The sequence below is a fragment of the Lipotes vexillifer genome, unplaced genomic scaffold (genome assembly GCF_000442215.2).
Source record: "Lipotes vexillifer unplaced genomic scaffold, Lipotes_vexillifer_v1.1 scaffold235, whole genome shotgun sequence".
Classification (NCBI taxonomy): domain Eukaryota; kingdom Metazoa; phylum Chordata; class Mammalia; order Artiodactyla; family Lipotidae; genus Lipotes; species Lipotes vexillifer.
In genome coordinates this window covers 171018-195564 of record NW_006791020.1, presented here as the reverse complement: position 1 = coordinate 195564, position 24547 = coordinate 171018, and positions in this window count along the sequence as shown.

Below are 24547 nucleotides of genomic sequence, written 5' to 3'. Positions count from 1 at the left end.
GGGAAAGAGCACCCGATTAGCACAGGTTGAGTCTGCTCCTTGGCCAGCTGAGGAAAGTGTACGTTTCTCAAAATAAGATCCTATTAGGGAAGAGGAATGAATAGTGAGTGACTGAGATAGAAAAACAAAATAAGACATGTCCATTCCATACATACCTTGATGAACTGCGTCAAGTCTGTCTATGTTTTCACAGAATGGGTGCAGTGTCCCCCAGCACTCTGGGTACCTCTCACACAGGGTGCAGTTTTGTCAAGAGTCTGCCTTCCTAGTGTGTGTGAGCTCCTGGGACCTGACAGATAGTTGGTACTCGATAAATGTGTGCTGAGTGAATGAAAGCATGGATTATAAATAGGTGAGGTGGAGATCATCAGAGACAGCTCTCAGAGGAGAATCAGAGCCAGAGATATCCTAGGTAAATGTGGACAATAATAAGCCTTTGACTTCAGGTGTATATTCAGTTCTCAAATATTTCTCACAACAACCTTGTAAAACAGGTAGGACAATTATATTCCTATGTTACTGATGAAGAAATTAGACAGTGAGATTAAATAAGTTATCTGGGTCACAAAACCAATTATCTGCAAAACTGGGATCAGAATATAGGTCACCTGTCTCCTACTCCAATGCTTGAGAAAATGGTTGAGTGATTTAAAAAAAAAATTTTTTTAATCCAGATGTTTGGTGATGGATGATAAGTCAAAATAATTATGGGGTTTTGTAAGGGAACCAAGGAAGCCTGAGGATACATGAAAATAATTAGCAGTATGGAAATGAAACAACTGAGAAGTACCATGTTTGTGTGTGGGGGTGTTGTGAGAATGGGGGCGGAGGGCAGGCTGTGTGTGTGTTTAAAGCAGAAGATTTGGACAGAGGTACTCTTGGAAACAGGAATGTCAGATAGGGAGTAAAGAAATAAGAATACTGGAGAGTCTTCTGAAAGCTCCACCTCATTGCTCCAGTCTTTGAGCATTAAGGTTTTTTGGTTGTTGTTATATTATAACATATATATATATATATAAAATAAATATATTATATTTTAAGGAATTATTAATGAAATGGATGCTTTTGCTATTTATATTATATAATATGTCCCCCAGCAGGAGCAGCATCAACAAAAATAACAACAGGAAACCAATACAGTTATTAAAAAGGAAGCTTTGTGTTCTTGGAGAAACAATATATGAAAAGAGAGGACTCATCAAACACATATTCAAGACATTTTAGATTGAGTAGTCATGTGGAGCACAATTATTGCTGTGGGATAAAAAGCTGTGTAAAATATACTTGTGAACACCTTGAATATGGACACAAGACCTTGAGAGGGGACAAGGAAAGTTGCTAGTGTCCCCACAACACAGTTTGGGCTCCTCAGACTCTCGTGGATCAGGAAAAATGTGGAGCTTTGCACTAGAGGTTTATATGGGTGGGTCATCTCACCCCTTATTGTTGTTTAGACAGCATCTGCCATTGTGGATGGATAATGATATGTAGTACCTTCTCAAATCCCAGCTTTGGTAGGTGAAAGAGAAAGCATTCTATTTCAGTTTATGTTCCAGACAACTCATTCTTGACTCCCCATTCTAGGTTATACTTGTCATCTCTAAGCGTTACTTAAAAATTTAGATTGTTTTTCAGGATTGATCCCATGGGGATTAATCTATGATGGAGAAGAACATACGGTGCTGTTTCCTAACTTACACCTGAAACTCCAACATGAATGTTTATTTTGGTAAATTAACTTCTGTATGTAAGAGAAAAAGGAGAAGAGCTAGAAAGAAGTGAGGGCAATGCCTACTGTGAGCCCTAATTCTCAAAAATGGGAGAAAAACAGTGAGCAAGGTCTTCAAAAAATTAAAAATAGAACTACCCTATGATCCAGCAATCCCACAATCACACTCTAGATATTTATCCAGCAGAAGTGAAATCTTGACCTTGGAGAGATATCTGCACCCCCCACATTCACTGCAGCATTATTCACAATAGCGAAGATGTGGAAACAACCTAAGTGTAGAATGGATAAAGAAGATATGAGATACACACACACACACACACACACACACACACAAGCATTTCCTTTGTGACAAACATGGATGAACCTGGAGGTCACTATGCTCAGTGAAATAAGCCAAACACAGAAAGACAAATACTATGTCATCTTATATGTGGAATCTAAAAAAGTCAGACTCACAAAAACAAGGAGTAGAATAGTAGCTTCCAGGGGCTGAAGGGTGGGATAGATGTTGGTCAAAAGGTACCAAGATTCAGTTATATGGAACAAATAAGTTCTGGAGATCTAATGTATCGCATGGTGACTATAGTTAATAATACTGTCTTTTATATTTGAAATTTGCTAAGACAAATGTGTTCTTACTACAAAAAAAAATAAGTATGTGTGAGGTGATGGATGTGTTAGTTTGACTGTGATACTCATTTCACAATGTATACATATATCAAAACATCATGTTATATACCTTTATTGTACAAATACAATTTTCATTTGTCAAGTATACCTCAATAAAGCTAGACAAAAGTATCGGAGCAAGCAGATTCTCAGTGAAGATATTCCTGGAAGCAAAAAGGTCAAGGAAAGGGCAAGGAAAAAAGAAAGCCAGAGGCAAATGGGGACCTCAGCATGAGGTGGACACGACCTGTAGGCAACTGTCCTTGATGGAAAAGGGACCCCAAAATATGCTTCAGCTAGAATAGAAAAAGGGAATTATCAAATTCCAGTCCCATTGGATCCTTGAAAAACTCACCTCGCAGAGACTAAGCCATTCGTAGGAGCTGGGAGAATGGGAGGGAGGAAGGGAGAAAGAAAAAGAGAGAGAGAGAGAGAGAGAGAGAGGGAGAAAGAGACAGGGACAGAGAGACAGAGAGAATGTCAGGATTCATTGTCAACAGCTTATTCAGAGGTTCAGCTTTAAAAAAATAGTGTTCCATCATTTGGCAGTTTGGCAACTAGTGTAAAGAAGGAAAAAAAATCAACATTTTAAAGTGGTGAGTTTTAATTTCTTCTCTCACTTCTTTTAGCCCCCCTCCCTAATTTTTTGAGGCAGAAAAAGAGGAAAGTCACATATCTTCTAAAATTCTTGCAGACTGTAAATGCAAAAAGTAAAGGATTTCTGAGATGTATGTTTCATCTTTCTATAGAGAGCAAAAATTAGCATTCAGCCTCCTTGTTACAAGTCCCATTTTGATCTTTTTTAAATTGCCAGTGAAAAGTAATGAAGAACAATTCTAATTTAGCCACAAAAATCCTACAAAATGATAAAAAAGGCTGAGCTGACAGGTATGCTGAAAATGATCGTGTCTTTCCTCTCACTTTGAGTCTAACTGCAGCTAATAATGGTCTAGAGTCATCCTTTGAACTGCTCGTGGTGTCTTTCATCTAGAGTTCAAAGCCTTTACAAACAATAAATAATTAGGTCTCACAAAAATCCTAAAGCAGGAACACTAGAATTACACTGTACCCATTTTACAGTTGAATAATGGATGACTAAGGGCCCAGAGCTGGCCACAGAAACAGTCTTCTCTGAGGCCTTGCCCTTGACCACTTCCTCTCACTTTGCGCACCTTTCAACCTCCCACATCCTCCTGGGGAAAGGCTCCCTCCACATCATCACTTTTATGCCATGTCAAACCCACAGATTTAAGTGTCTTTCCTCCGCCTTCCGTTTTCCATTTCTGACCATCATCTCTTTTTTTTTGCTCATGTATTAATTGTCTTTGCTGCTTTGCGAGAATTATCACATCTTTGATGTACCCTGCACTTAACAAATAAGAGTAGGGCTTCTACTCCTTTCTGAAAAAGTTAATGAATAAATGTTTCTGGTTATCTTCTATGTCTGCAACAGTGATCCGGGCACTGCAGGAGTTACAGAAAGAGCATAAACTGTAGATCCTTCCTTGGAGAAGTTGCCGGATGAGACTGATACCTAGGGTATAGCAAGGAAACATGCCCTGCACTTAAGGCTGCATTGTGTGTCACCCAAGTTGTAGGGACACAAGAATTCAGAAGAGGCTGGGAGATTCAGACAGGATTCTTGGAGGAGCTTGCGTTTGTTGGAAGTTCTGAAGAAAAGGTGAGTAGAAGATTTGGGAGAGGCATTCCAGGTCTAGGGCCAAAAGATGCCCTGGGGTGAGGGGAAGTCAAGTTGTTAGAGGGTGATTACAGATGAATAAAATTAGAGTGTACATAGTAGCTCCTCAAGAAAATGGGGTGTTCAACTGACACATGGAGTAGCAGGTACTGAGCTCAGTGCAGCACTTTTCACAGCAGTTGGAAACTCAATCTAGTAACCTGCAGAGGAGAGTTTTGACTGTCAAGCAAACTAAAGGGAACTTTTCTTAATGAAATTCTTTATCCTCATTTTATTTTAACTTCACTCTTATGCTGGGAATCTTGAAGCTCCTTTCATGTGTCTGGAGGCAGAGACAGGACTCTGCTCTATATCAGTATCTGTAAATATAAAGCAGTTGGCCAGGGTTTACATGTAAATAGAATGTTCCCTGTTGGGGCTTGGTTCAGTGCTGCCTTTGAGGAGGAGATGACATATGAGCTGAGCTTGGTTATAGGTTGATGGAGAGGAGGGCATGCATGGATCGTGGGAGGAATGTGATAAGGAGGTACATTGTGGCAGTAGGAGGTGGTTATATGTAGGAATGTGTAGCACTTAGCAGCTTTCAGAAACTTTTTCTATCTTCATTACTTCATTCGATCCTTCTGACATCTTAGGAAGTAGGCATGACAGGTTTTATTACCCTATTTTACAGATGAGGAATGTGAGATACAGTGTTTAGTTTGTTCCTACAGGTAATTTAACTATCTAGAAGCAATTTAGGTGTAGAATCTAAGGGCACTCAGTTAGTGAGCTGTGTCAGGCATCAAGCAGGGAGGGGTAGTGGAAAGACCTGGACAAGGTCAGGCATCAGGAGATGATGTTTCTCTCCCTGACTCTAGGAGTGAAGGAACAGCCAAGAATCCAGGAGGTAAAACTGGTCCAGACTCTGTCGGATGGGTCTCTGGTTGAGCTAGTATTTTAACGTTTCCCTGTTAGACAGGGAATTTAGTGCAGGGCCACGCACCCAGTAGGTGTTCCATAAATGTTTGTCTATGCTGTGGATGCTGCACAACTGGCTCACAGCAGGCCCACCCTACCTAATCACCTCAGAAAGGACTGGGAAGAGATTGAAAATAAAAAACTTCATCAATAATAGAATCTGTTGTTTTTCCTTCTCTGCCCAGGGAGATTTTGTTGCATTTCCAGTATTTTTTTTTTTAACATCTTTATTGGAGTATAATTGCTTTACATTTCCAGTATTTTAAGATGGGAATAATTTTCACAGTGGCAGGTAGAGCTGGTGAGATGCTGCTTTAATACAAAAGAAAATGCTAGAATAGAATTTAAGAATATTAAGAAGGGATTTGGTTTCTGACAGAAATATTAGCTGTAAAGGCTGGTATGAAGATTTTAGAGAAATTTAATTAAAATTTAATCTTCTTTCTAATTAAAGTTTCCTTTAATTAAACTTAAAATTAAATTTGCTTTAATTGGAGGAATTTAAAGGGTATTACCTTTTGAGTGTCAATCGTTTGCAAGGAAAAAAAATCTGCTTTGTCTAGTTTAAAATGAGGATTGGTGTCAAATTTCCAGAAAAGTAATAAAAATATTATATTTAAATAGAAATCAGCATCCCTTGGTGTTTGGCTCCCCATTTGCCTGGTTCAGAAATATTTGGCTTGAATTGTGGTTTCCCTCTGTGTGGGGGACCTCTGGAGAAGGTCAGGTTTAGACCATCAGGGACCTTAATATAAGAGTCCTGCATTTCTTTCTCCACTACTCAGGCTCCCTGGTGAGCTGTCTCCCTTCTGGCTGGATTGCTCTAAGCCTCCCTCATGCCTGTTTTGAAGAACCTTGATCAATCCATAAATCCGGGGAAATGGTTGCCTCTTGTCTTTCACTGTGGCTCCAAGCCCCATTCATGTCCATTCTGTCCTCAAAGACTTTTCATGTAATATATTAGAATCCTTTCAAGTCACAGACATTATCACCTCAAAAACTGAGGCAGAAAGAGAGTTAATTTCTTCTCCTGGGATGGCTTCCTCTTATGACTTCACCATTTCCAATGACAGCATCTCACGCTTAGTCTGCTCCCACCATGCTAGTTACTCACTGCTCCTTAAACACACCAAGCTTCTTGGCTTCCATGCTTTTTTCCACACCATTCCTTCCATCATAGAATGTTTTCTCTTTCTTCAAGATCCTGATGAAATTCAAGTCATCTACAAATCAACCCCTTATCAGTCTGGCCTGGCGTGATGGCTCATTCCTCTGTAGGCCTGTAATGTTTATTCCGTGTACTAACATTCACATCCTTTATTCACATGTATTCTGTATTTGACAATTTCTGAAACTTGGAATGTGTTATCTTCTCATTTGATCACCAAAGCCAGCTGTGATGTTTGTCACAGAAGTATTATTATTCATTTTCTTATCTGACCAATATGAGGCTCTGAAGGGTTTTGGCTTCATCAAGATCTCATAGCTAGTGAGTGATTGATAGGGTGAGGATTAGAACACAGGTTCTCTCCTGACTTATTTCTGCAGGTTTACTTTAACTTTTTCTCCATCTGTAAGGTTTCCTGCAAAACTTTGATTTTTGCCTGTTCTGTTTAAAATAGTTTAAATACTTCAGAAGAGAGAAGGACAAAGACCTTTTAAGAACTCAGATTTGAAGACTGTTGGGACTTGCTGAGCTAGTTATGATAATCTTTTGCTATTTTATTCAAAGTAAGGATGACACAAATAAAGATCTTCAAAGGAGGATAAATGACCAACTGCCTACTGATTTGTCATCACAAATGTACAGATACACTCCAGAGGGCATCTTTCTCTCAGTTTTCTTCCCTTCCTCTCTCCCTTATTTCTTCCTTTCTTCCTTCCTTCTTTTGGAAAAGAACTAGAGTAACTGCAGTAAAGACACAAAATGCTGCAGGACAAAGAATGTTGTGGTTAAAGCAGTAGGAAAAATGGACTAGGCTTTTAGGATATAAAATTAGAATTCAGAGCTGGTGCTTATATTTTCCTTTGGATACTTTGAGCTAACAAGATTCTTTGTGTAGCTGTGAAGTGTAGAGCAGGGCAACCAGAGCACAGATGCTGAGGTGGAGGCTCCACTGAAGTCTAGGCAGGTCAAGTCATGTCTCAAGGTAGCCCCGGGGCCCATGGAGCAGTCATTTTATTCTAACAGGAATCCTTAAAATGCTAAGGGCCTACGGTATTCATCTCTCCCTTCAAAGGCAAGTGTCCTCAAGCACTTCTTCTGTAGATGCTGGAGCTTCTGCTCTGAATGTTGAGTGCAACAAAACCTGCTCTCCTGCCACTGTCTAGACCAAGGAATGGTCTCAGCCAAGGGAAATCATGGATAGGCTGGACCTACAGGGACTAGCCACCATACTTTGTGGAATAAGGCATGCTCCATATGAGTTGGCAATGAATCAATCCAACCAGATAGACTCTCTTGGGGGGATGAATGCTATAGGCACATAAAGTTGGTGGCTCCCTGAGGTTATGATGAGTCCTGGAGTAGATGAACTGCTTTCCTTGAAGGTTAGAACTTCCGGGACCCAAAATGGCTATACTGTCCCTCAGTCAGTTGCCTCGCTGTCCTGCTTCCCCTTGTGACCATACAATAAATGATCATTACAGAAGGTATCTGAGAATGTCTTTTTTTTTGCAATTTTACAAACCAAGTTCCTGATTATGTCACTTCATGTCTCAAAATCTTTCAGAGTTCTGGATCCAGTACCTTTAAAATTATGAATGATCTAACCTGTTTTTTTTTTGTTTTTTTTTAACATCTTTATTGGGGTATAATTGCTTTACAATGGTGTGTTAGTTTCTGCTTTATAACAGAGTGAATCAGTTATACATATACATATGTTCCCATATCTCTTCCTTCTTGCGTCTCCCTCCCTCCCACCCTCCCTATCCCACCCCTCCAGGCGGTCACAAAGCACGGAGCCGATATCCCTGTGCCATGCGGCTGCTTCCCACTAGCTATCTACCTTACGTTTGTTAGTGTATATATGTCCATGCCTCTCTCGCCCTGTCACAAGATCCAGCCTGTTTTTGAAGACTGCCTGTCACTTAGCTACCCTTCTAAACATCCGTCTATTACTTTCTACATCAGGAGTCAGTAAGATTTTGTTGTAGAAAGTAAGATAGTTAACATTTTAGCCCCACAGTCTATATTGTAACTATTCAATTCTCTGAAAGTAGCCATAGACAATACAAAATGAATGAGCAAGGTTGTGTTCCAATAAAGCTTTATTAATGGACACTGAAATTCCATGTGAGTTTATATATTTCATGTAATTTTTACCTGTCATGAAATATTCTTTTAGAAAATTTTTTCGACCACTTAAAAATGCAAAAAGCATTCTTCAATCAGCAGCTCTACAAAAACACTTGGTGGTCCAGATTTGGCCCAGGGACTAAATGTACCAGCCTCATCCTCCCCATAAGATGATGTGTTCTTGTCTTACTTGGTCCTTTTATCCCCTAGGAATAACTCTTGTTTTATCACTTTCACATCTTTGTTGATGTTGGTCTTTCAAACTGAAAAATCTTGTCCAAGTCCAGATTTGTCAAAAGTCTGCCTAATATTAAAAATCTACCTCAAATAGAGAATTGAGATGAAATTCCAGATTTCCTATTTTCAAGACATACTAGGAATAGGAGGTGGTTAGGACTTTGAAATTAGAGTATCTGGGTCTGAATTCCAGTCTGACTGCTTACTAACTCTGTCATCTTGGGCAACCTAATCTTATTAAGCTTCATCTGAAAAATGAAGATAATAACAGTTCTCAAATTGTAGTTCATAGGGCTATTGTAAGGATAAAATATTGTAAGCAGATAAAGAACTTAGCACAATACCTGACCAGGATGAAATAATCTGTTCATGTTAGTAGTTGTCAGCTCTTTATCCTGGGTCCTGTGCTAAATGGTGTAACTACCTTTCTTCAGTTTAAAGAAACAATTTTGCAGTGAGAACAAACACAATGCAATATGCTTTGTTTTAGCAAATGTCTTCTTTCTTACATGTGCATTCTAATCTTCTCCACTTCGTTTGGAAATAACTTAAAAGAACAAATTTATTTTTTTCCCTCTCTTGTCTATGCTTAACTTCACAAGGAAACGTCATTTTCTCTTTTCTATTTTTTTCTTAATTTTAGGTTTTTTTTATATGTGGTGATATAATTAATGTAGTTTCTTCCTTTAACAAAAATTTATTCTCTATAGTCTTATCCTACCACCCCATCTTGGTTTGGGTACTAGAGCCATCAATTTATATCAACCCAGATCTAAGAATAATGGTTTATTAATTCTTTTTTGTAGAGTATAAAAGCAGGGCTTAGAAACTCTGCAGAAATAATTTATTTCCTTTCACTTTCCTTTTGATAAAGTGTAAAGAACATCAGGTAATTAAGAGTAGGAGGGGAATATATATATATATATATACATTTTTAATTTAGACTCATTTTAAACCGTGTCAGGTACAAGTTGGAAAGCAGTTTAAACTTTTTGAATTCAAGTGTAGTTTTTCATAATCAAAGATATTTGCTTTCTATGATTACTCCATCTAGCATTTCACTCATTCAGGGCCTTTAATGAACATTTAGAGAACACCTTAGCTAGATTGCCTAGGGGAAAGAAGATAAATGACAGACTGTCATAATTAACTCAAGTAGCTTCTAGGCCATGAGAGCACATAGCCACACAAACAATGAGCTATCACATCAGGCAGAGTGAGGTGCCCTGGGGTTAGGCACACAGTCACCTGTTTGGGAGGATGGAATGTCTAACAGTGATGATACCTGGGGAATAGGCTCACGGGAGGTTAGATTGGTCTGAGGAGAGATAAAAGGCTCCCCCAGCTAATGGAAAGAGCATGAGGAGCATGAGTGTGAGGGTGTGTGGCAAGTTCCAGAAAAAACAAAAACGAAAAATAGACAATGGTTTGTGTGACTAGAGGGATATAATGAGAGACGGGGCTGAGAAATCTACACCCACCATTGTAAAGCTCATGGTATCCTTGCAAAGACATAGCTATCTTTGTAGGAAGTGAGGAAACTCAATTAAAGATAATAATTATCTTTTAAATTTAGAAAGTGTCCAGAAAACCTTATTTATAGAATCAGATATGGATATACAAAAATTCCTGATTTTCAATAGTAAATTATGGAGATTATCATCAGAAAAAGATAATTTCTAAGAATGTAGCCCATAGTTTTTGAAAGACATTGACAAGTCATCTCATCCCTACTTCAACTCAAATGATTGCAAAAGCTTAGAATAGGAAAAAAAGAAAAAAAGGTCCTCTGATCCAGTATTTCCAAACATTTTTTAATATGAGGATTCCTTAAAAATTTCATAAAATTTCCCAGATTCTCCAATAGTAGTTGAGCTCACTGATTAAAAAATAATAATAATTACAGAAAGTAGTTATGAATTTAGTGACACTGTTAAATAAATCTGAACCTTATTCATCTCTGCATCTATATTATGTTGAAGAATAATTGTCATAAAAGTGTGTGTTTAAAATATATTATTTATTCAGGCCATAGCCAGTGCTAATACCACTAGATTTGTGATCTCCTTTCCTTGAAGAAGAAAGTGTCCTCCTGTATCCCAGTCCTCTATGCTTGTTGCCTTCCCTGAGTCCCTTGGCTTGCTGCTTAGTTAGCTTGTGGTAGAGTCCGGACAAGACACCAGAATGTTTCAGTTAAATATAGCTTTGACTGATCAAGCACTTCCTATGTGTTCAGCATTATGCCCCAACTCTGATAGGCTCAGAAGAGAACCAGAAGGTGGATGCCTGCTCTCAAGGAGTTTGTGGCTTAATTGTTGTTGCTTATTGGGGTATCCTTTCTATGGTATATTATCTTGTATTATCAGTTTGCTCTGTAAGGATTCAATATTAATTAATGATGTAGATCAATGAATGGTAGAAACATTGGAAAAAAGTTTTGTGTTTTTTTTTGAACCATGGAAACTTCAAAGATGACACTTCAGTTTACACACTTTCCATTCTACCTCTTCTGCGAACACTGTACCCATGATTTCAGGGACAGCTTTGCTCCAGCTCACCACCAATTCCTGCAAGGAGTGCTTGGGCAGTGACATTACTTTTCCTCATTCATCATTCTTTTCCTCATCAAGGATCACTTTGAGTGTTGCTATGTTGGAACTCAAGGAAGGTACAAGAGCAGTGTTGAGTTGTCTTGATGAAGTTGGGTGAAGCTTTTATGGACTCAGGAATAGACATTAAATGAAACTTGATGGAAAGTCACTTCTAAATAGTTATTGAATCAGTAAATTATGCAGTGGTGAAAGTGGCATGGGACTAGATGCCTGAGGACCTAGCTTTTCTTTTTGAATTTTCAGTTCCTTCATCTGAATGGTGGTTTACCAAAGTAGTGAAGAGCATGGGCACCAGAATGAGACCAGTGAGGTACAAATCCCAATTCTCCTCCTTACCAGTTTCACGGCCTTGTTCTTTGATGTCTATGTGTGTCAGTTTCCTCATCTGTAAAAGGCTGTAGTTCATGTGTTTGCATCCTATGCTAGCTAACACATAGGAAGAACTTAGTCCAAGCCTATCACACAACATTCAAAAAAGTTAACAATTACTATACACTATAAAATAATAAATTTTGGATTCTCTGATCTTTGGAGTTGGAACAGTGGCATTGGTTGAGTTTGAATTCTGCTTCTGTCACTTACTAACTGTGAGACTTTAAGTAAGTTCTTTTTTTCTTATTTCTCTAAGTTTCAGTCTCTTCTATGAAGTGGGAACAATAATAACTATTACACTCTTCAGAAGATTAGATGAAATGATGACTTGCATTTCTTAGCCCACTCTCTGACAGACTTTCCATGGACAATGATTTGTACTCATTTTAATTATAGTAGTATTTGATGATTGTGCTTTTGGGACATATTTATGATTGACTACTATGTAAAAGATTCAATGCTGAAAGTTTTGAGGAATAAAGTGTTCTCTGTCCTCAGAGAACTTACTAGTTAGCTGCAGACGTAAGAAACACAAATCACCAATAATGTACAAGTGAAATATATGTCATGCAAAAGATGGTACAAGACAAGATATGATTAACTGTCAAATGTCTTTTGAGTTCAAATAAAGCAAAGACCCAGCAAAGACCCCTGATTCTGCAATAAACCAAGACTCTATCATAGAAATGTATTTTTGGAAGATGGCAGCAAGCCACATTTTACCTCTCACAAGTTTCAGGGATTCTTCATCAAATGTATAGAAAAGTCAGCAGGAGTTTTTCCTCTGGTCAAAGTCTGAGAAGGACATATGTCCAAACTGGGAAACCTGCCATTCCAACGTGCTGACAAAATCAGAGCCTTTGTGTAGAATGTCACTTCTGGTTTACTTTGTGTGCTTTGTGGGGTTCATCTTTGATGACTCCGCCACTCCAGTTCCTGCCATTTCCCCAAGGAAGTTATCCTACAGTTTCATCGACTCTTGGTTAGAACTCTTCCCTTGCAATACAGCATATACTTACTTTCCCTGAGTCCCCCATTTCATTGTTCTCTTGGATGACACAGAACTATTTTCACCTCTTTTGGAACTTTAATATTTGCCCACGGTTCCCTCCCCAGCCCTACCACCCCATCTCCATAGCTTAGCGTGGGTATTAAAATAAATGTTTCTGATTTAAATGCTAAATCACTAGTTTATTTTTAAAGACTGTGTGCTGGGAGAATTGAGGAGGGAAAAGGAAAGGGCTGTTGATTTAGAGAAGCGGATTGCAAGCCTGGGGAGGTGAATGACTGCATGTCTGGTGAACTACCTGCCACGGTGCTCAGCTGGCGAGGAGGGGAGAAATGGCAAGAGTCAACAAGAGACCAATTAAAGTCTGACCTCTTCCTCGGCGTGGGTACTGGCTGCAGGGATCTGGGCCAGGCGGGTGGCCTCTAACTACCTCTCAACCTCTGTGACGGGTTTAGAAGCTTCTGTTCTGAAGTTAGATGAAGGGGGGTAGAGGGGCATGCTGGGAAGAGACCAAGGCTTGAGAATGGTTTTCGATAACATGCCCTCTCCCCGGCACCCCGCTCACCTCCCCTGAAGCAGAGCATGAAGATGACTAAACCCTTCAGGGGACAAAAGCAAGCAGAAGGTACTGGGAGGAAAAGGTGCAATGGAGCAAACTGGGTATTCCCAACTTATTTTAGAGAACAAGAAGGAAGAATTTTCAAGGACAGAGTGTGAGAGGCAAAAGTAAAAGCAAATATACATCCTGCAAACACACCACACACCACACACACAAACACGCCATGTTCAGAGGTTCTCCGAGGTTCCGTGCGGCAGGATTGACAGGGCCTTGTCTGCAGGCTCTCTTTGTCACCCAGAATCTATCAAACAGGCAGCTGTGAGAAGGCACATTGCTGGAATGACAGTGTTAATGATTAAGAACTTTCTTGTTGAGTTTAGCTTTCCTGACAAACTGGTGTTATCATAATTAAATACACAAACCTCCCTCCTACCCTTCAAATTACCTTTACATGAGATTATTTTTTTTCTGTTTGCTTCAGTTGCTCCTGGCACCTCTCCCCTTGAACTCCTTCCTCCAAGAAAAATTTCTGCAGGATTCAGGACTTTTTTTTTTCTTTCCTGAAAAACTACCTTATCTCCTTAATTCTGCTGGATTGTTGAGTATATCCAACACCATTGTGCTAGAGATTTCTCAGGCTGGCCAGGGAACCTAGAGTCAAAGGTGAATATGGTGCCAGGCCACTACCAAACTTTCTGAAATTGCATGCCTTGGATCTAAGAGCTTCAACCTCATCATTAATTAGTCCTGCATTTTGACCCTTATTAGGGTCAAAATTAGTTATTACTTATTATTAGTTAATTACTTATTAGTAGGCATGTTATAGCATAAATTAGTGAGATGACTGATGTTGTAATTTTAAAACAAGGACCTTAACTTCTAGTTACTCCACTCTTCAGACTTATTTCCAAGTATTTTCTAACATGTTCCTTTTTTTTTTTTAACATCTTAATTGGAGTATAATTGCTTTACAATGGTGTGTTAGTTTCTGCTTTATAACAAAGTGAATCAGCTATACATATACATATATCCCCATATCTCCTCCCTCTTGCTTCTCCCTCCCACTCTCCCTATCCCACCCCTCTAGGTGGTCACAGAGCACCGACAAACATGCTCCTTTTGGTAGAATAAGGACAGTTTCTCTGAAGTCCAAACATTCTGGGTTCCTGACTTTTGTTCCTTATAGCTCTCTGCTTTACCAAGCCCCAAATCAAGGTCTGCCTCTTCTAGGAAACCTCTCTGCCTATTTTTATTCTAGATGGTCTTCTATCTCCAAATCTATCTATCTGTCTATTTATTTAAATAGACTCTATTTTTTACAGCAGTTTTAGGTTCACAGCAAAATTGAGTGGAAGTTACAGAGAATCCCCATATGCTCCTTGTCCTCACAACTGCACTTGATTTATTTTTCATTTATTCAGAATAGTCTTATATTTTTTGAGGGTTTGTGTGTACGTGTGTGTGTGTGTGTGTGTGTGTGTGTGTGTGTGAGTGTGTGTGTAAGTGTTATCTTCCCATTAGGGGGTGCAGGAGTCTTGTCTTCTCCCCAAGTGTCCAGGGTGATCCCAGTGCATAACAGGATAGTAAGTGCTCAAAAATGACAAGTTGCTTGATAATGCAATTGTTTTACCCTAGTGGTAAGAAAGGTAAAAATTTGTGGCACATTCTTTTCTTGTATCTTTCTTTTCAATGTTGTCATCTTTTATAATACACTGGAAATGATAAATGAATGGCTAAATGTTCATAATGTACAGTATTTCTATCCATATTGTCTCAGGGTAGACACCAACCCTGGCCTTGTTTAATCATTTGAAGTAGAAAGCTTTTTGTCACAAGCATACCTATTGCACAAGGAACCATGTAGGTGGTTCTCTTCAGATTGGTCCATCCTTTCCCATTTTGGGAAAAGAAACTTCAGCAGGTAGTCCATTTAGGTTAGAGGGATTCCTTTGTATACCCATGATTATGCCAAGTGAAATGAAAGATTTCAAAAAAACTTTTTGATACCTGCTTCCTCACTTGAACAGACAACTTTAATCTATTTCTCCACAGAGTGGAGAAAAACTCACTCATCTAAGAACCTATGACTAAGGATATTGAAAGGCAACTAATATGATGAACTCACAAGAGTAGGGTCAGAAATGAACTAATTTTTGAATCTTATGCCCCAAATGAGGTAAAAAAATCCTCTATCCAGATAGCTGTTTTTTTCAGAGCAGAAGTTCATGAAGTAAGTCCTTAAAATCACATCTGTTCACCTTATGTGATGGGAAGGAGAGACGACTTCTGAAGCAGGGTGATTGAAATGGAAATACATTCAAATAAATGGACTCTGGAGCTCCACTTTTTTCTAAATAACCTCTACAGTAAGTGATCAGCTTATTTGAAAGTATGATTGGTGGGCTATTGGGGCAAGGCTGTATCTGATTTTTTTTTTTAATCATTAGTCTATCTTCCCTTTTTGTTCAACCTTTTGGAATAAGGTCTTACGCTCCAGCAGAACAGGGGGTGGGGGAGCTGAGGCTTCAAAGGACACTCTGCACCTGTTTCTAATGGATTTTCAAGTGCATCCTTCTCCCCTTGGACTATGTCTCTTTCAGAACACCTAGATTTGAAATTTGTTATATTACTGCTAGGTGGCCAGAAACCAAGGAATGCCATAAGCACCAATTTCTATATAAAAGGAGAAGAAATTTGACTTTTTCCTTAATCAAGCATGCCGTGCGCTCAGCACCCTGCAGCTCTACAACTACACCTTGCAAAACATAGCTGTGTACTTTGGTTGAACACGTCTGAGCTACATGGGAACAAAGGATTAGTTACAATGATATGTGCATATTTGCATATGATCAGCTCAGATTTTCCCTTATAACCCTCTGACTACACTTTAAATCAGCCTCAAGTTTTATTTAGCTTGATCTGTACCTTGTCCTTGTCACATGAATTGCCTCTTCTATCCTTTTGCTTACTTGAATGCCCTTTATTTCCATTCTTTTAAGCAGAAAGGTGAAGAGAACTTTCCCCTTTATTAAAAACATGGTATGTTTTAAGTACTGTGTTTGGGGCTTTAAATATTGCATTTTATTTTATCCTTTTAGCACCTCTAAAAAAATAAATTATCTAGTTATATAATTAGTATACCAATTATCTTTATTATTTAGTCAGGAAATTTGAGGCTTAGAAAGGGTTGAATGAATTGTCTAAGTTTACTCAGTTCATAAGTGGTGGTGTCAGGATTCCAATTTTCTATCAAGGCTCATTCATGTCATTCTTTTTCCCTAAATCTGATCTATAGTTTAGTTATTCATGGATTCAACTAGATTTTTCAGTTCCTGGACAAAACTCTTTGCCTGCTTTTCCTCCTTTCCTGCTTTCTTTCCACCCTGCTTCCCTCTTCCCTTTAAATTATATGCTGGTGGCATAAAATTCAAACAATCCAGAATAACATAGAGCCAAAGTTTCAAGTCTCTTTAACCTCCTTGCCTCATTCTTCCTCTCATCTCTTGAGGTAACACTTTGTAACTTATTGTGTGTCACTACAGGTCTGCAATTTGTCTTCTAACTGTGTGTATCTTTGTCTTATGAAAGTTTATAAGTTGTATGATGTAATCATATCACAGTGGTATAAGTTGTGATGTTCTCCTTTATGCCTTCTGGGTTTAGTCTTACATAGGAGAATCTTTCCTGCCCAATATTCTCCTATAAATCTTTCCAATGTTATTTATCACTTTGTTTTTATATTTGGTCTTTAATCTATTTACATCATATATAAGTTGGGGAAGTAAACAGTCAGATAAGACCTCAAGCTCTTACCTACTGGTCCATGTTTTCTCTCAAGTCTTACATGCCTAAAAGTTTCAGATCCTGGCCTTCTAATTTATGCCTTTTAATGCTTAATTTTATTTTCCTCTCAGAAATTAAATTTAGTGGTTAGTTTGGGAAATGCTTTTGCTGATGTCTTTAGAGTTTAGGGATATTGGCCTCTTATTTAGAACATGTGGGTCTTCACCAGAAGCTGGCTTTAAGAGGACAAGGTATGCAAGTAAGGGAGGTATCACCAGCACTACAGTAATACCTCTGCTCATCAACCATATGCTCCAGGTCTGGGTATCTTTTACCTGGTTTGTGCTAAAAACAGGATTTCCTAATTTCTATTCTAAAACCCCATTTCATTGTTCTCAGTTATCCTTTCAGTTTTTCTTTGGACATCCTTTGAGAGAATCACAAAGAAACTCTAACAAGAGCTAAACTTCATTTATTACTAGGACCTTTAAAATTGTTTCCAGTTGGGGAAACAAAACTTCTATTTTTTTGAATGTGAATGTCATTTTGAACAGCACCTTCTGAGGAATGCCATCCTTGCATCCTAGGAAAGGTGTTTCTATCTTCATAAGCCACATTTATTCTGTAGTGAAGCTCAGACTGCTTCTCCCGAGGGAAGGTAGAAGGGTAAGTGGATCTCTTGGTACATACTACATGCCTGATGTTTCACATATATTTTCAACAACTTTCTAAAGTAGCCATTAATATCCTCTTTTTCAGATCCAGCAACCACAGCTCAGGAGGGTTAAGCAGAATGACTTAAGTCGTGTAGCCAGAAATTACCAGAGATAAGACTCCAAGTCAGGTCTGTCTGACTCCAAAGCCCATGACATCATATACTTCCTTTCACGCTCATGCACTTGGAAATTGTTATCTTACGTTAATAAAAATAAAAACAATATGTAATACCTACCGAGAACACTGTTTTAAGTTTTTTATATACAATAACTCATTTAACCTTTGTAAGAAAACCATGTGAGATAGTTACTATCTTCATTTTCAGCTGCAAAATCAGAAACTGAGTAGCTTGCCTAAATTTTTGTAGCTAATAAAAGGTGGAATGGGATTACAAAGATATTATTTTCCAAAAATATGTATGTATTTAAAACAGTTTGGGTTAATTCATGAATTACAGCTCTCTAAACTATTATCACAGGAAAGTCGATCTGGATGATACACTGTTACACAATGTGAGTGTTACAGTGCCCTCCAAATGCCCCACAGGGATACTTTTGGAGGCAGAGTTCTGACCTGGATGGATCCAGTATGTCAGTGTGTGTATGATTACCTTCCAAACTGAATCCTAAGCTGAACAGAGGAGTCTGGTTAACTCATCCACAAACCTGCTTCATCTTGAGCAGCAGGATTATCACCCCACCTGAAGCATCTAATTAACCTACCATGATTCTCGCTGTGGCCAGATGAACATAGCCTTGGCAGACCAGAGGACCACCTCCGGCCTGGTAGAACATGGGGAAGAGGCAGGGTACCCTGCAAAGGCCATATCTGAAGGTCAGCAGAATTACTGGCAAGTAATTTCTCTAACAGAGGGATGAAATTTGGAATTCAAAAGTTTCTTTATTCCAAGAGCACACATTACAAGAAGTAATGTCCAGTCAGGGCTGATTGTTCAGATACCACATTTATATCCTTAGCATGGAAAAGGCTCAGTCCTGAGGCAACATCATTGTGGTCATCTCAATGTATGAAAGAAACTGTGGAGGAGCAGTTACAGGATGTTGCTTGCGGGGTAAATACCTCCAAGTGCAGACATCTGGCTCTAGCATGAGTTGCCCACAGAAAAAGAGGAGTAAGTTAAGGCAGTGACAGGAGCCATTGTTCTGTGGCTTCAGTCCCATTCTTAGAATCATAGCCTTTCAGACCTAGAATGGCTAGAGTCCAGAGTCCTCTCCCCACCACTTTTTCCATGAAAAATCAGAAAGTCAAAAAAGTGAACAGGCTGCACAAGTTTGTATAGCAATGAAGTGATGAAACCAGACGTGAGAGCCAGCAGGTGCTCAATAAGTGCTTGATGAACTAGCACTTTTAATAAATACACACTATAGGATAGACCCAGTTCTCCATCACTCTTCTGTTATTTAAAATTAGAACCCTACTCTTTATAATATAAAAATTATTGGTGTTTAAAATAATGGCCTTGTGATATAACAAAGTTGTGGAGTATTATCCAATTTGTTAAGGATTAAATTTTGTCCAGTAAAATCTCTGTATCAAAATGTATTATTTTTCTGAAGATTTTTAGTCCCTATAGAGCACAAAATAATTTAGTTAATTAGAAATTTGATTATCTAAAACAGTCCATCCCAAGTAAATTGTGCAAACAATGAAGTTTGTTAAATTCTAAAACTACATCTGGGATCCTCTGTCAGATGGCATATGGACAAGATGGTGCAAATGTGGACCCCTTGTACTATATTCTTTCTTATGCAAAGACCTTCTTTAGTTACAACCATTGCTGTTAAAAACAAAAACAAAAACATATGGCTTAATTGGTTTTGATATCAGTTTAGTTCTAACAAGGGCTCAAAATAACATTGGTTCAAAGAAATGGAGCTCAATTTCTCTCTCACATGAAGGTCGAAGCTAGTCTGGAAGTTTTGAATACTCACAAATCTATAAGGTGCCTGGAATGGTTGGGAAAAGTCCATGTGGTTGAGAAACATTATTGGGAAAGATTATTTGCACCCCCTCCCTGACAATATGTCTCCTTCATCCATATATTTCAAGCCAGCTGTCTATATTTTCACTACTTCCATAGGAAGGGGGTATACCCTTTTCTTAAGGTCACAATCCAGAAATTGTCAACATGAACTACACTAATGTCCCATTGATCAGAATTTATCCTGGGTTTGGGAAAGGTAGTCCTACCTAGATGGCCAATTGTCCAGCTAATAATTCAACTATTGGGTTAGAAGGAGAGAATGGATAATGAGGGATGATTGGCAATCTTTCCATGAGACTATAAAAATAAGAGTTATGGGTAATTTCTTTCTCTCCTGTGCCATTGACAGCTTCTGAGGAAAAGCCCTATTGCTCTCTGTTAGTATGATAGTCATAACTGTGCAGTGGACACTTGTCCTGGTTCCATGGTGTTGAGTTCAAAATGTACTTGAACTAGTACAAATATCCTGGAAGTGTGACAGAGATATATGAAAACCATTTGTGTCTGTATTGTACTGCATTGCACCCTGTAGTCATAGTGTGCAGTTGTGACCCATGATTGCTGAATGTGTCTGACCCAGATGACATGGTCTCTGGGAAGTGTCTGGGCTCTTTGTATCAATCTGCTCCTACTGAGAGTCTGATGGGACTCTCACTCAGGTGTTACTACTCATGGTTATATACCCTATAAGTTAGGGGTCTGAAACCTTTTACTTCTGTCTGTCTATTGCTGAGCTCTCAGCTCTGGGTCCTGACCATGGTTACTTCCTTCTGTGATCTTTGGTTAAGTATAGTAGTCAGATTTCTCCAGATAAATAGAACCTATAAGATTTCTATGTGTTTGTCTGTCGATCTTTCTACTTATCTATCTATCTATCTATCTATCTATCATCTATCTCTAGCAATCGATAGCAAGCGATCAATCAATTAGTAGACTAATAGGTAGATACATAGAAAGGGATTTATTATGAGGGATTGGCTAACATGATTACAAAGGCTGAGAAGTCCCAAGACCTGCCATCTGCAAGCTGGAGGGTCTGGAAAGCCAGTGGTTTAGTTCCAGTCCAAACCTAAAGGCCTGAGAGCCAGGGGAGCCAATGGTGTAAGTCTTGAACTGAAACCAGAGGTTCAAGAGCCAGGAGTGCAGATGTCCAAGGGCAGGAAAAGATGGATGGTTCAGCTCAAACAGAAAGAATTTCATCTTTTCTCTGCTTTTTTGGTTTTTTCAGGCCTTCAAAGGATTGGATGATGCCCACTTGCATTTGTGAGGGCAATCTTTACTCAGTCTGCCCATTTAATGCTAGTTTCTTCCTGAAACACCCTTACAGACACTTCCAGAAATAATATTTTAACATCTATCTGGGAATCCCTTAGCTCTGTTAATTTGACACATAAAATTAACCATTGCTTTAAGTAAATCCATGTTGTCAATTGTCAATCTCATTTGTCAACATTCTTTATGTTCACTGGCAAAGGTTTTTATCCTTACAAAAGTGTTGGTGGGAGCGATCTCACACACTGTGACTTGATTAGAGACAGCTCTGAGTTCCAATGATCCTAGGGGTATCTCTTTTAGTTTCTGTGGAGCAGGCTGCTGAATAAACTCCAAGGACATTGTCAAGTCTGCATGGCTCAGTCTGTACCATCAGCCTTTAGTACTACAGTATCTGCCACAAAGTAGATACACAAGAAATATATGTTTATTAAATTTGTTGCACTCAAATATCAGAACATTATAGAGGCCACCCTGGAAAAATATTAATGCCCCATTAAGAGAACCTTCTGTTTCTGAATAAGAATTTGACTTCAAAGACCCTAGCATCCCTTAACATGGATGTTAGATTTATCACATATTGTTCTAAACTTTGCTAGAAACCTATTTATTTATAGGGATATGAATTTTTAGGATATGAATTTGCTCTTTGGAGAACAAGGTAGTTAACCCAATGCTACTTTGACCTCAACATTTAGACAGTGATGATATGTGAACCCCATGTTAACAGATCAGAACTATACCAACAAAGATAAGTTCTAATCAATAAATTTTCATTGAGAAAGCCTTTTGAGAGTGAACTAAAGCCAATTTTCTATAGACACAGTTAAGCCATTTACAATTTTCTTTTTTACCTCCAATTTTATTTTATTTAATTAAAATAATTTTCTTCAGGATCAAATCTTCATGCATAAAACTTACAGTAATTGATTTAATTCAGCAATAAGCTATAAAAAAGTCTCACTTCTCGCTTCTGAATTTTCTTTAATGGAAGTTATTTCTACTTTGTCCAATTTTCCTGGATCACATTTTCCAGATCAAAATTTGGGCAAGAAAATTAGATTATTTTGTCAATTTTCAGTCAATAACACATTTTCCCACAATGCAGTTTCAACCATTCTCAGTTTTATTTTGCAAAGTTTTTTTCTACTATGTGTACTTTTCCTGGGTCAGTTTTGTAGTTTTGGAACTTACTAACATTGATGGAATTTTCAGTCAATTTTTCTTTTAATTTTGCTGTGTGAAATGTTAACCTTTTTCAGTTTAACTTCGTTGATTATTTTCTTCAGTATTTATTTATATATATTAGAACAAAAGTTCTTCGTAGGTCAAAGGTTTTGCAAGGTGGAGTTGGACAATGGGGTTTAAATGGCAGCATTCTACTTCATCTAGAAGTAACTCAATTTTCTGATGGAGAGACAGAGAAAGCTTTCTTTACATAAACTTCTTGGTAATTATTACTTTGTAATATTATATTTACTTATCCCCAAAGACAGAACTGGGACCAGTAGAACTGAGGAAGCCATATTATTTCAAAATAAGAAAAAAAATGTCTATTAACTAAAATAGCCCAAGTTGAAATGAAGTTGGTGAGCCTCTCCCTAGTATGCAAACAAATCTGGGTAAAAAAATGTCAGAGATTCTACTGGATTTTCTAAATGTTCTCAAGAAAAGTCCACATCAGACAGTATTCTGTTTATCAATTTATATTGCATATTGTTCCAAATTATGGTTGAAGGGCGGATTTGAGTTTTCCCTCCTTTTAGCCTTCATCTTTCAAAATTGTAGAGAACTAATTGGTTTAATCTATTTCATTTTTACATCTTTTGTGACAGGTCCATTTTTCTGTCCTGCTTCACTTTGTCCTGCTCAAACTCAAACTCTTAGATCCTGTCCCTGGATCTCTGAGGATGCTGCACTGTCCATCTCTGCCTTCCCTCAGCTCCTCTGTCTTTGGCCTTCAGAATTCTGTTCATCTATCAGTAGCTCTGAGAAACCTGTCCACATTGGCCTTCTGAAGGTAGGCTAGGTACTCCTTCAGTGTCATTCAGATGTAGATGACTGACTTTCAGAAGTTTTATTATATGTAGATATATTGATGGCATACAAACACACCAGTATAACATACTTTACAAAACTACACACAAAAAATTTTGTGTGGCTTAAATTAGGCATAGTATGCAGTCCTTCTCCAAGGGCTTCCAAGCTTTTTGAGAAATCAAAATATATCTTTGTAAACATTTAGAAAAATTACAGAACACTAATTAGCCAAGTATTCCATAGGTGTTATAGACATAACTTGCTACAAAAGTTTAAGAAATAAAGATCCATACAGGCTAGTGATATCAAAGAAGGTTTAATGGAAGAAAAAAATTATTAATTATTTGGGCAGCTTTGATATTCATGCTGTATTTGCCACAAATGAATTATTATTCAGGAAATCCTATCAGTGTTTTAATTTTTTTCTGTGAGTTATAACAGGAAAAGCTGTTTTCAGCTGAACTTTGGGAGTGTGCAGCAATCACACACAAAAAAATCCTCATTTTCAAAAGAAATATTAGAAAATCCAGATTGTAAAGATGGAAATCAAGAAACTCTATGGTTAAAACTCTGGTCCAGAGAGGTGGTGGTCGAACCCTAAATTTCCTGGGAGAGGTCAAAGAAGTGAAGAGAAATCCCAGGAAATATGGGATTATTAATTCCCATCACAAATATTTACTGAGCATCTATAATGTATCAGATGCTACCCTAATTACTGGAGAGGCAGAAATAGTGTAGACAGATGCAGATGAGGTTTTCATGATGCTAAGTGGAAGCAACATCCACATTCCACACCACCCCCATTCCAGCCACCTATTTGTAATACTCATTCTGCCACCAGATTAACTTTGCATGTAAAATGTTATTTTGTCATGAAAAAGCAAGTGAAGTAGCCTAGGGGAAGGGTACTGTACCTGTTAACCTCTGAATGTCCCTTCCAGCCTGGGCAGTGCTCTCGAAGAGCCATAAATCCCGGAGAGCTGATCACTTTCCCTGGTCTTCACAATGTTTATGCTGGAGATGAGGCTGTTCCCCTAGAAGGCTTGCAGTTTATAATCATTTAATAATGCTCCTTTGCTCTGAACCTGGGATTGCTCACTTTAAAAAATGGATCTGGAAACCCATATGAGGGACTATTCTCACTTTATATGTATATATTTTCCATTGAAGGTGGTAACATATGAAGCAATAATTATAGCAAGATTTTCTTCTATCATTATAATCTTCAGTATTTTTTCCCCCACATGGAATATTCATTTTTAAAATCCTTGCTGAAACTCATGCGGTACGCGGGCCTCTCACTGCTGTGGCCTCTCCTGTTCCGGAGCACAGGCTCCAGACGTGCAGGCTCAGCGGCCACGGCTCACGGGCCCAGCCGCTCCGTGGCATGTGGGATCCTCCCGGACCGGGTCACGAAATCCTGTCCCCTGCATGGGCAGGCGGACTGTCAACCACTGCACCACTAGGGAAGCCCTGTACTCCCTTTTTTCTTTCTCTTCTTCCTCTTAATCCCCCTTCTCTTCATGCTCCTTTTCTTCTTCCTGTTCATCTTGCTCTCCCTTCTCCTTTCTCCTCTTCCTCTT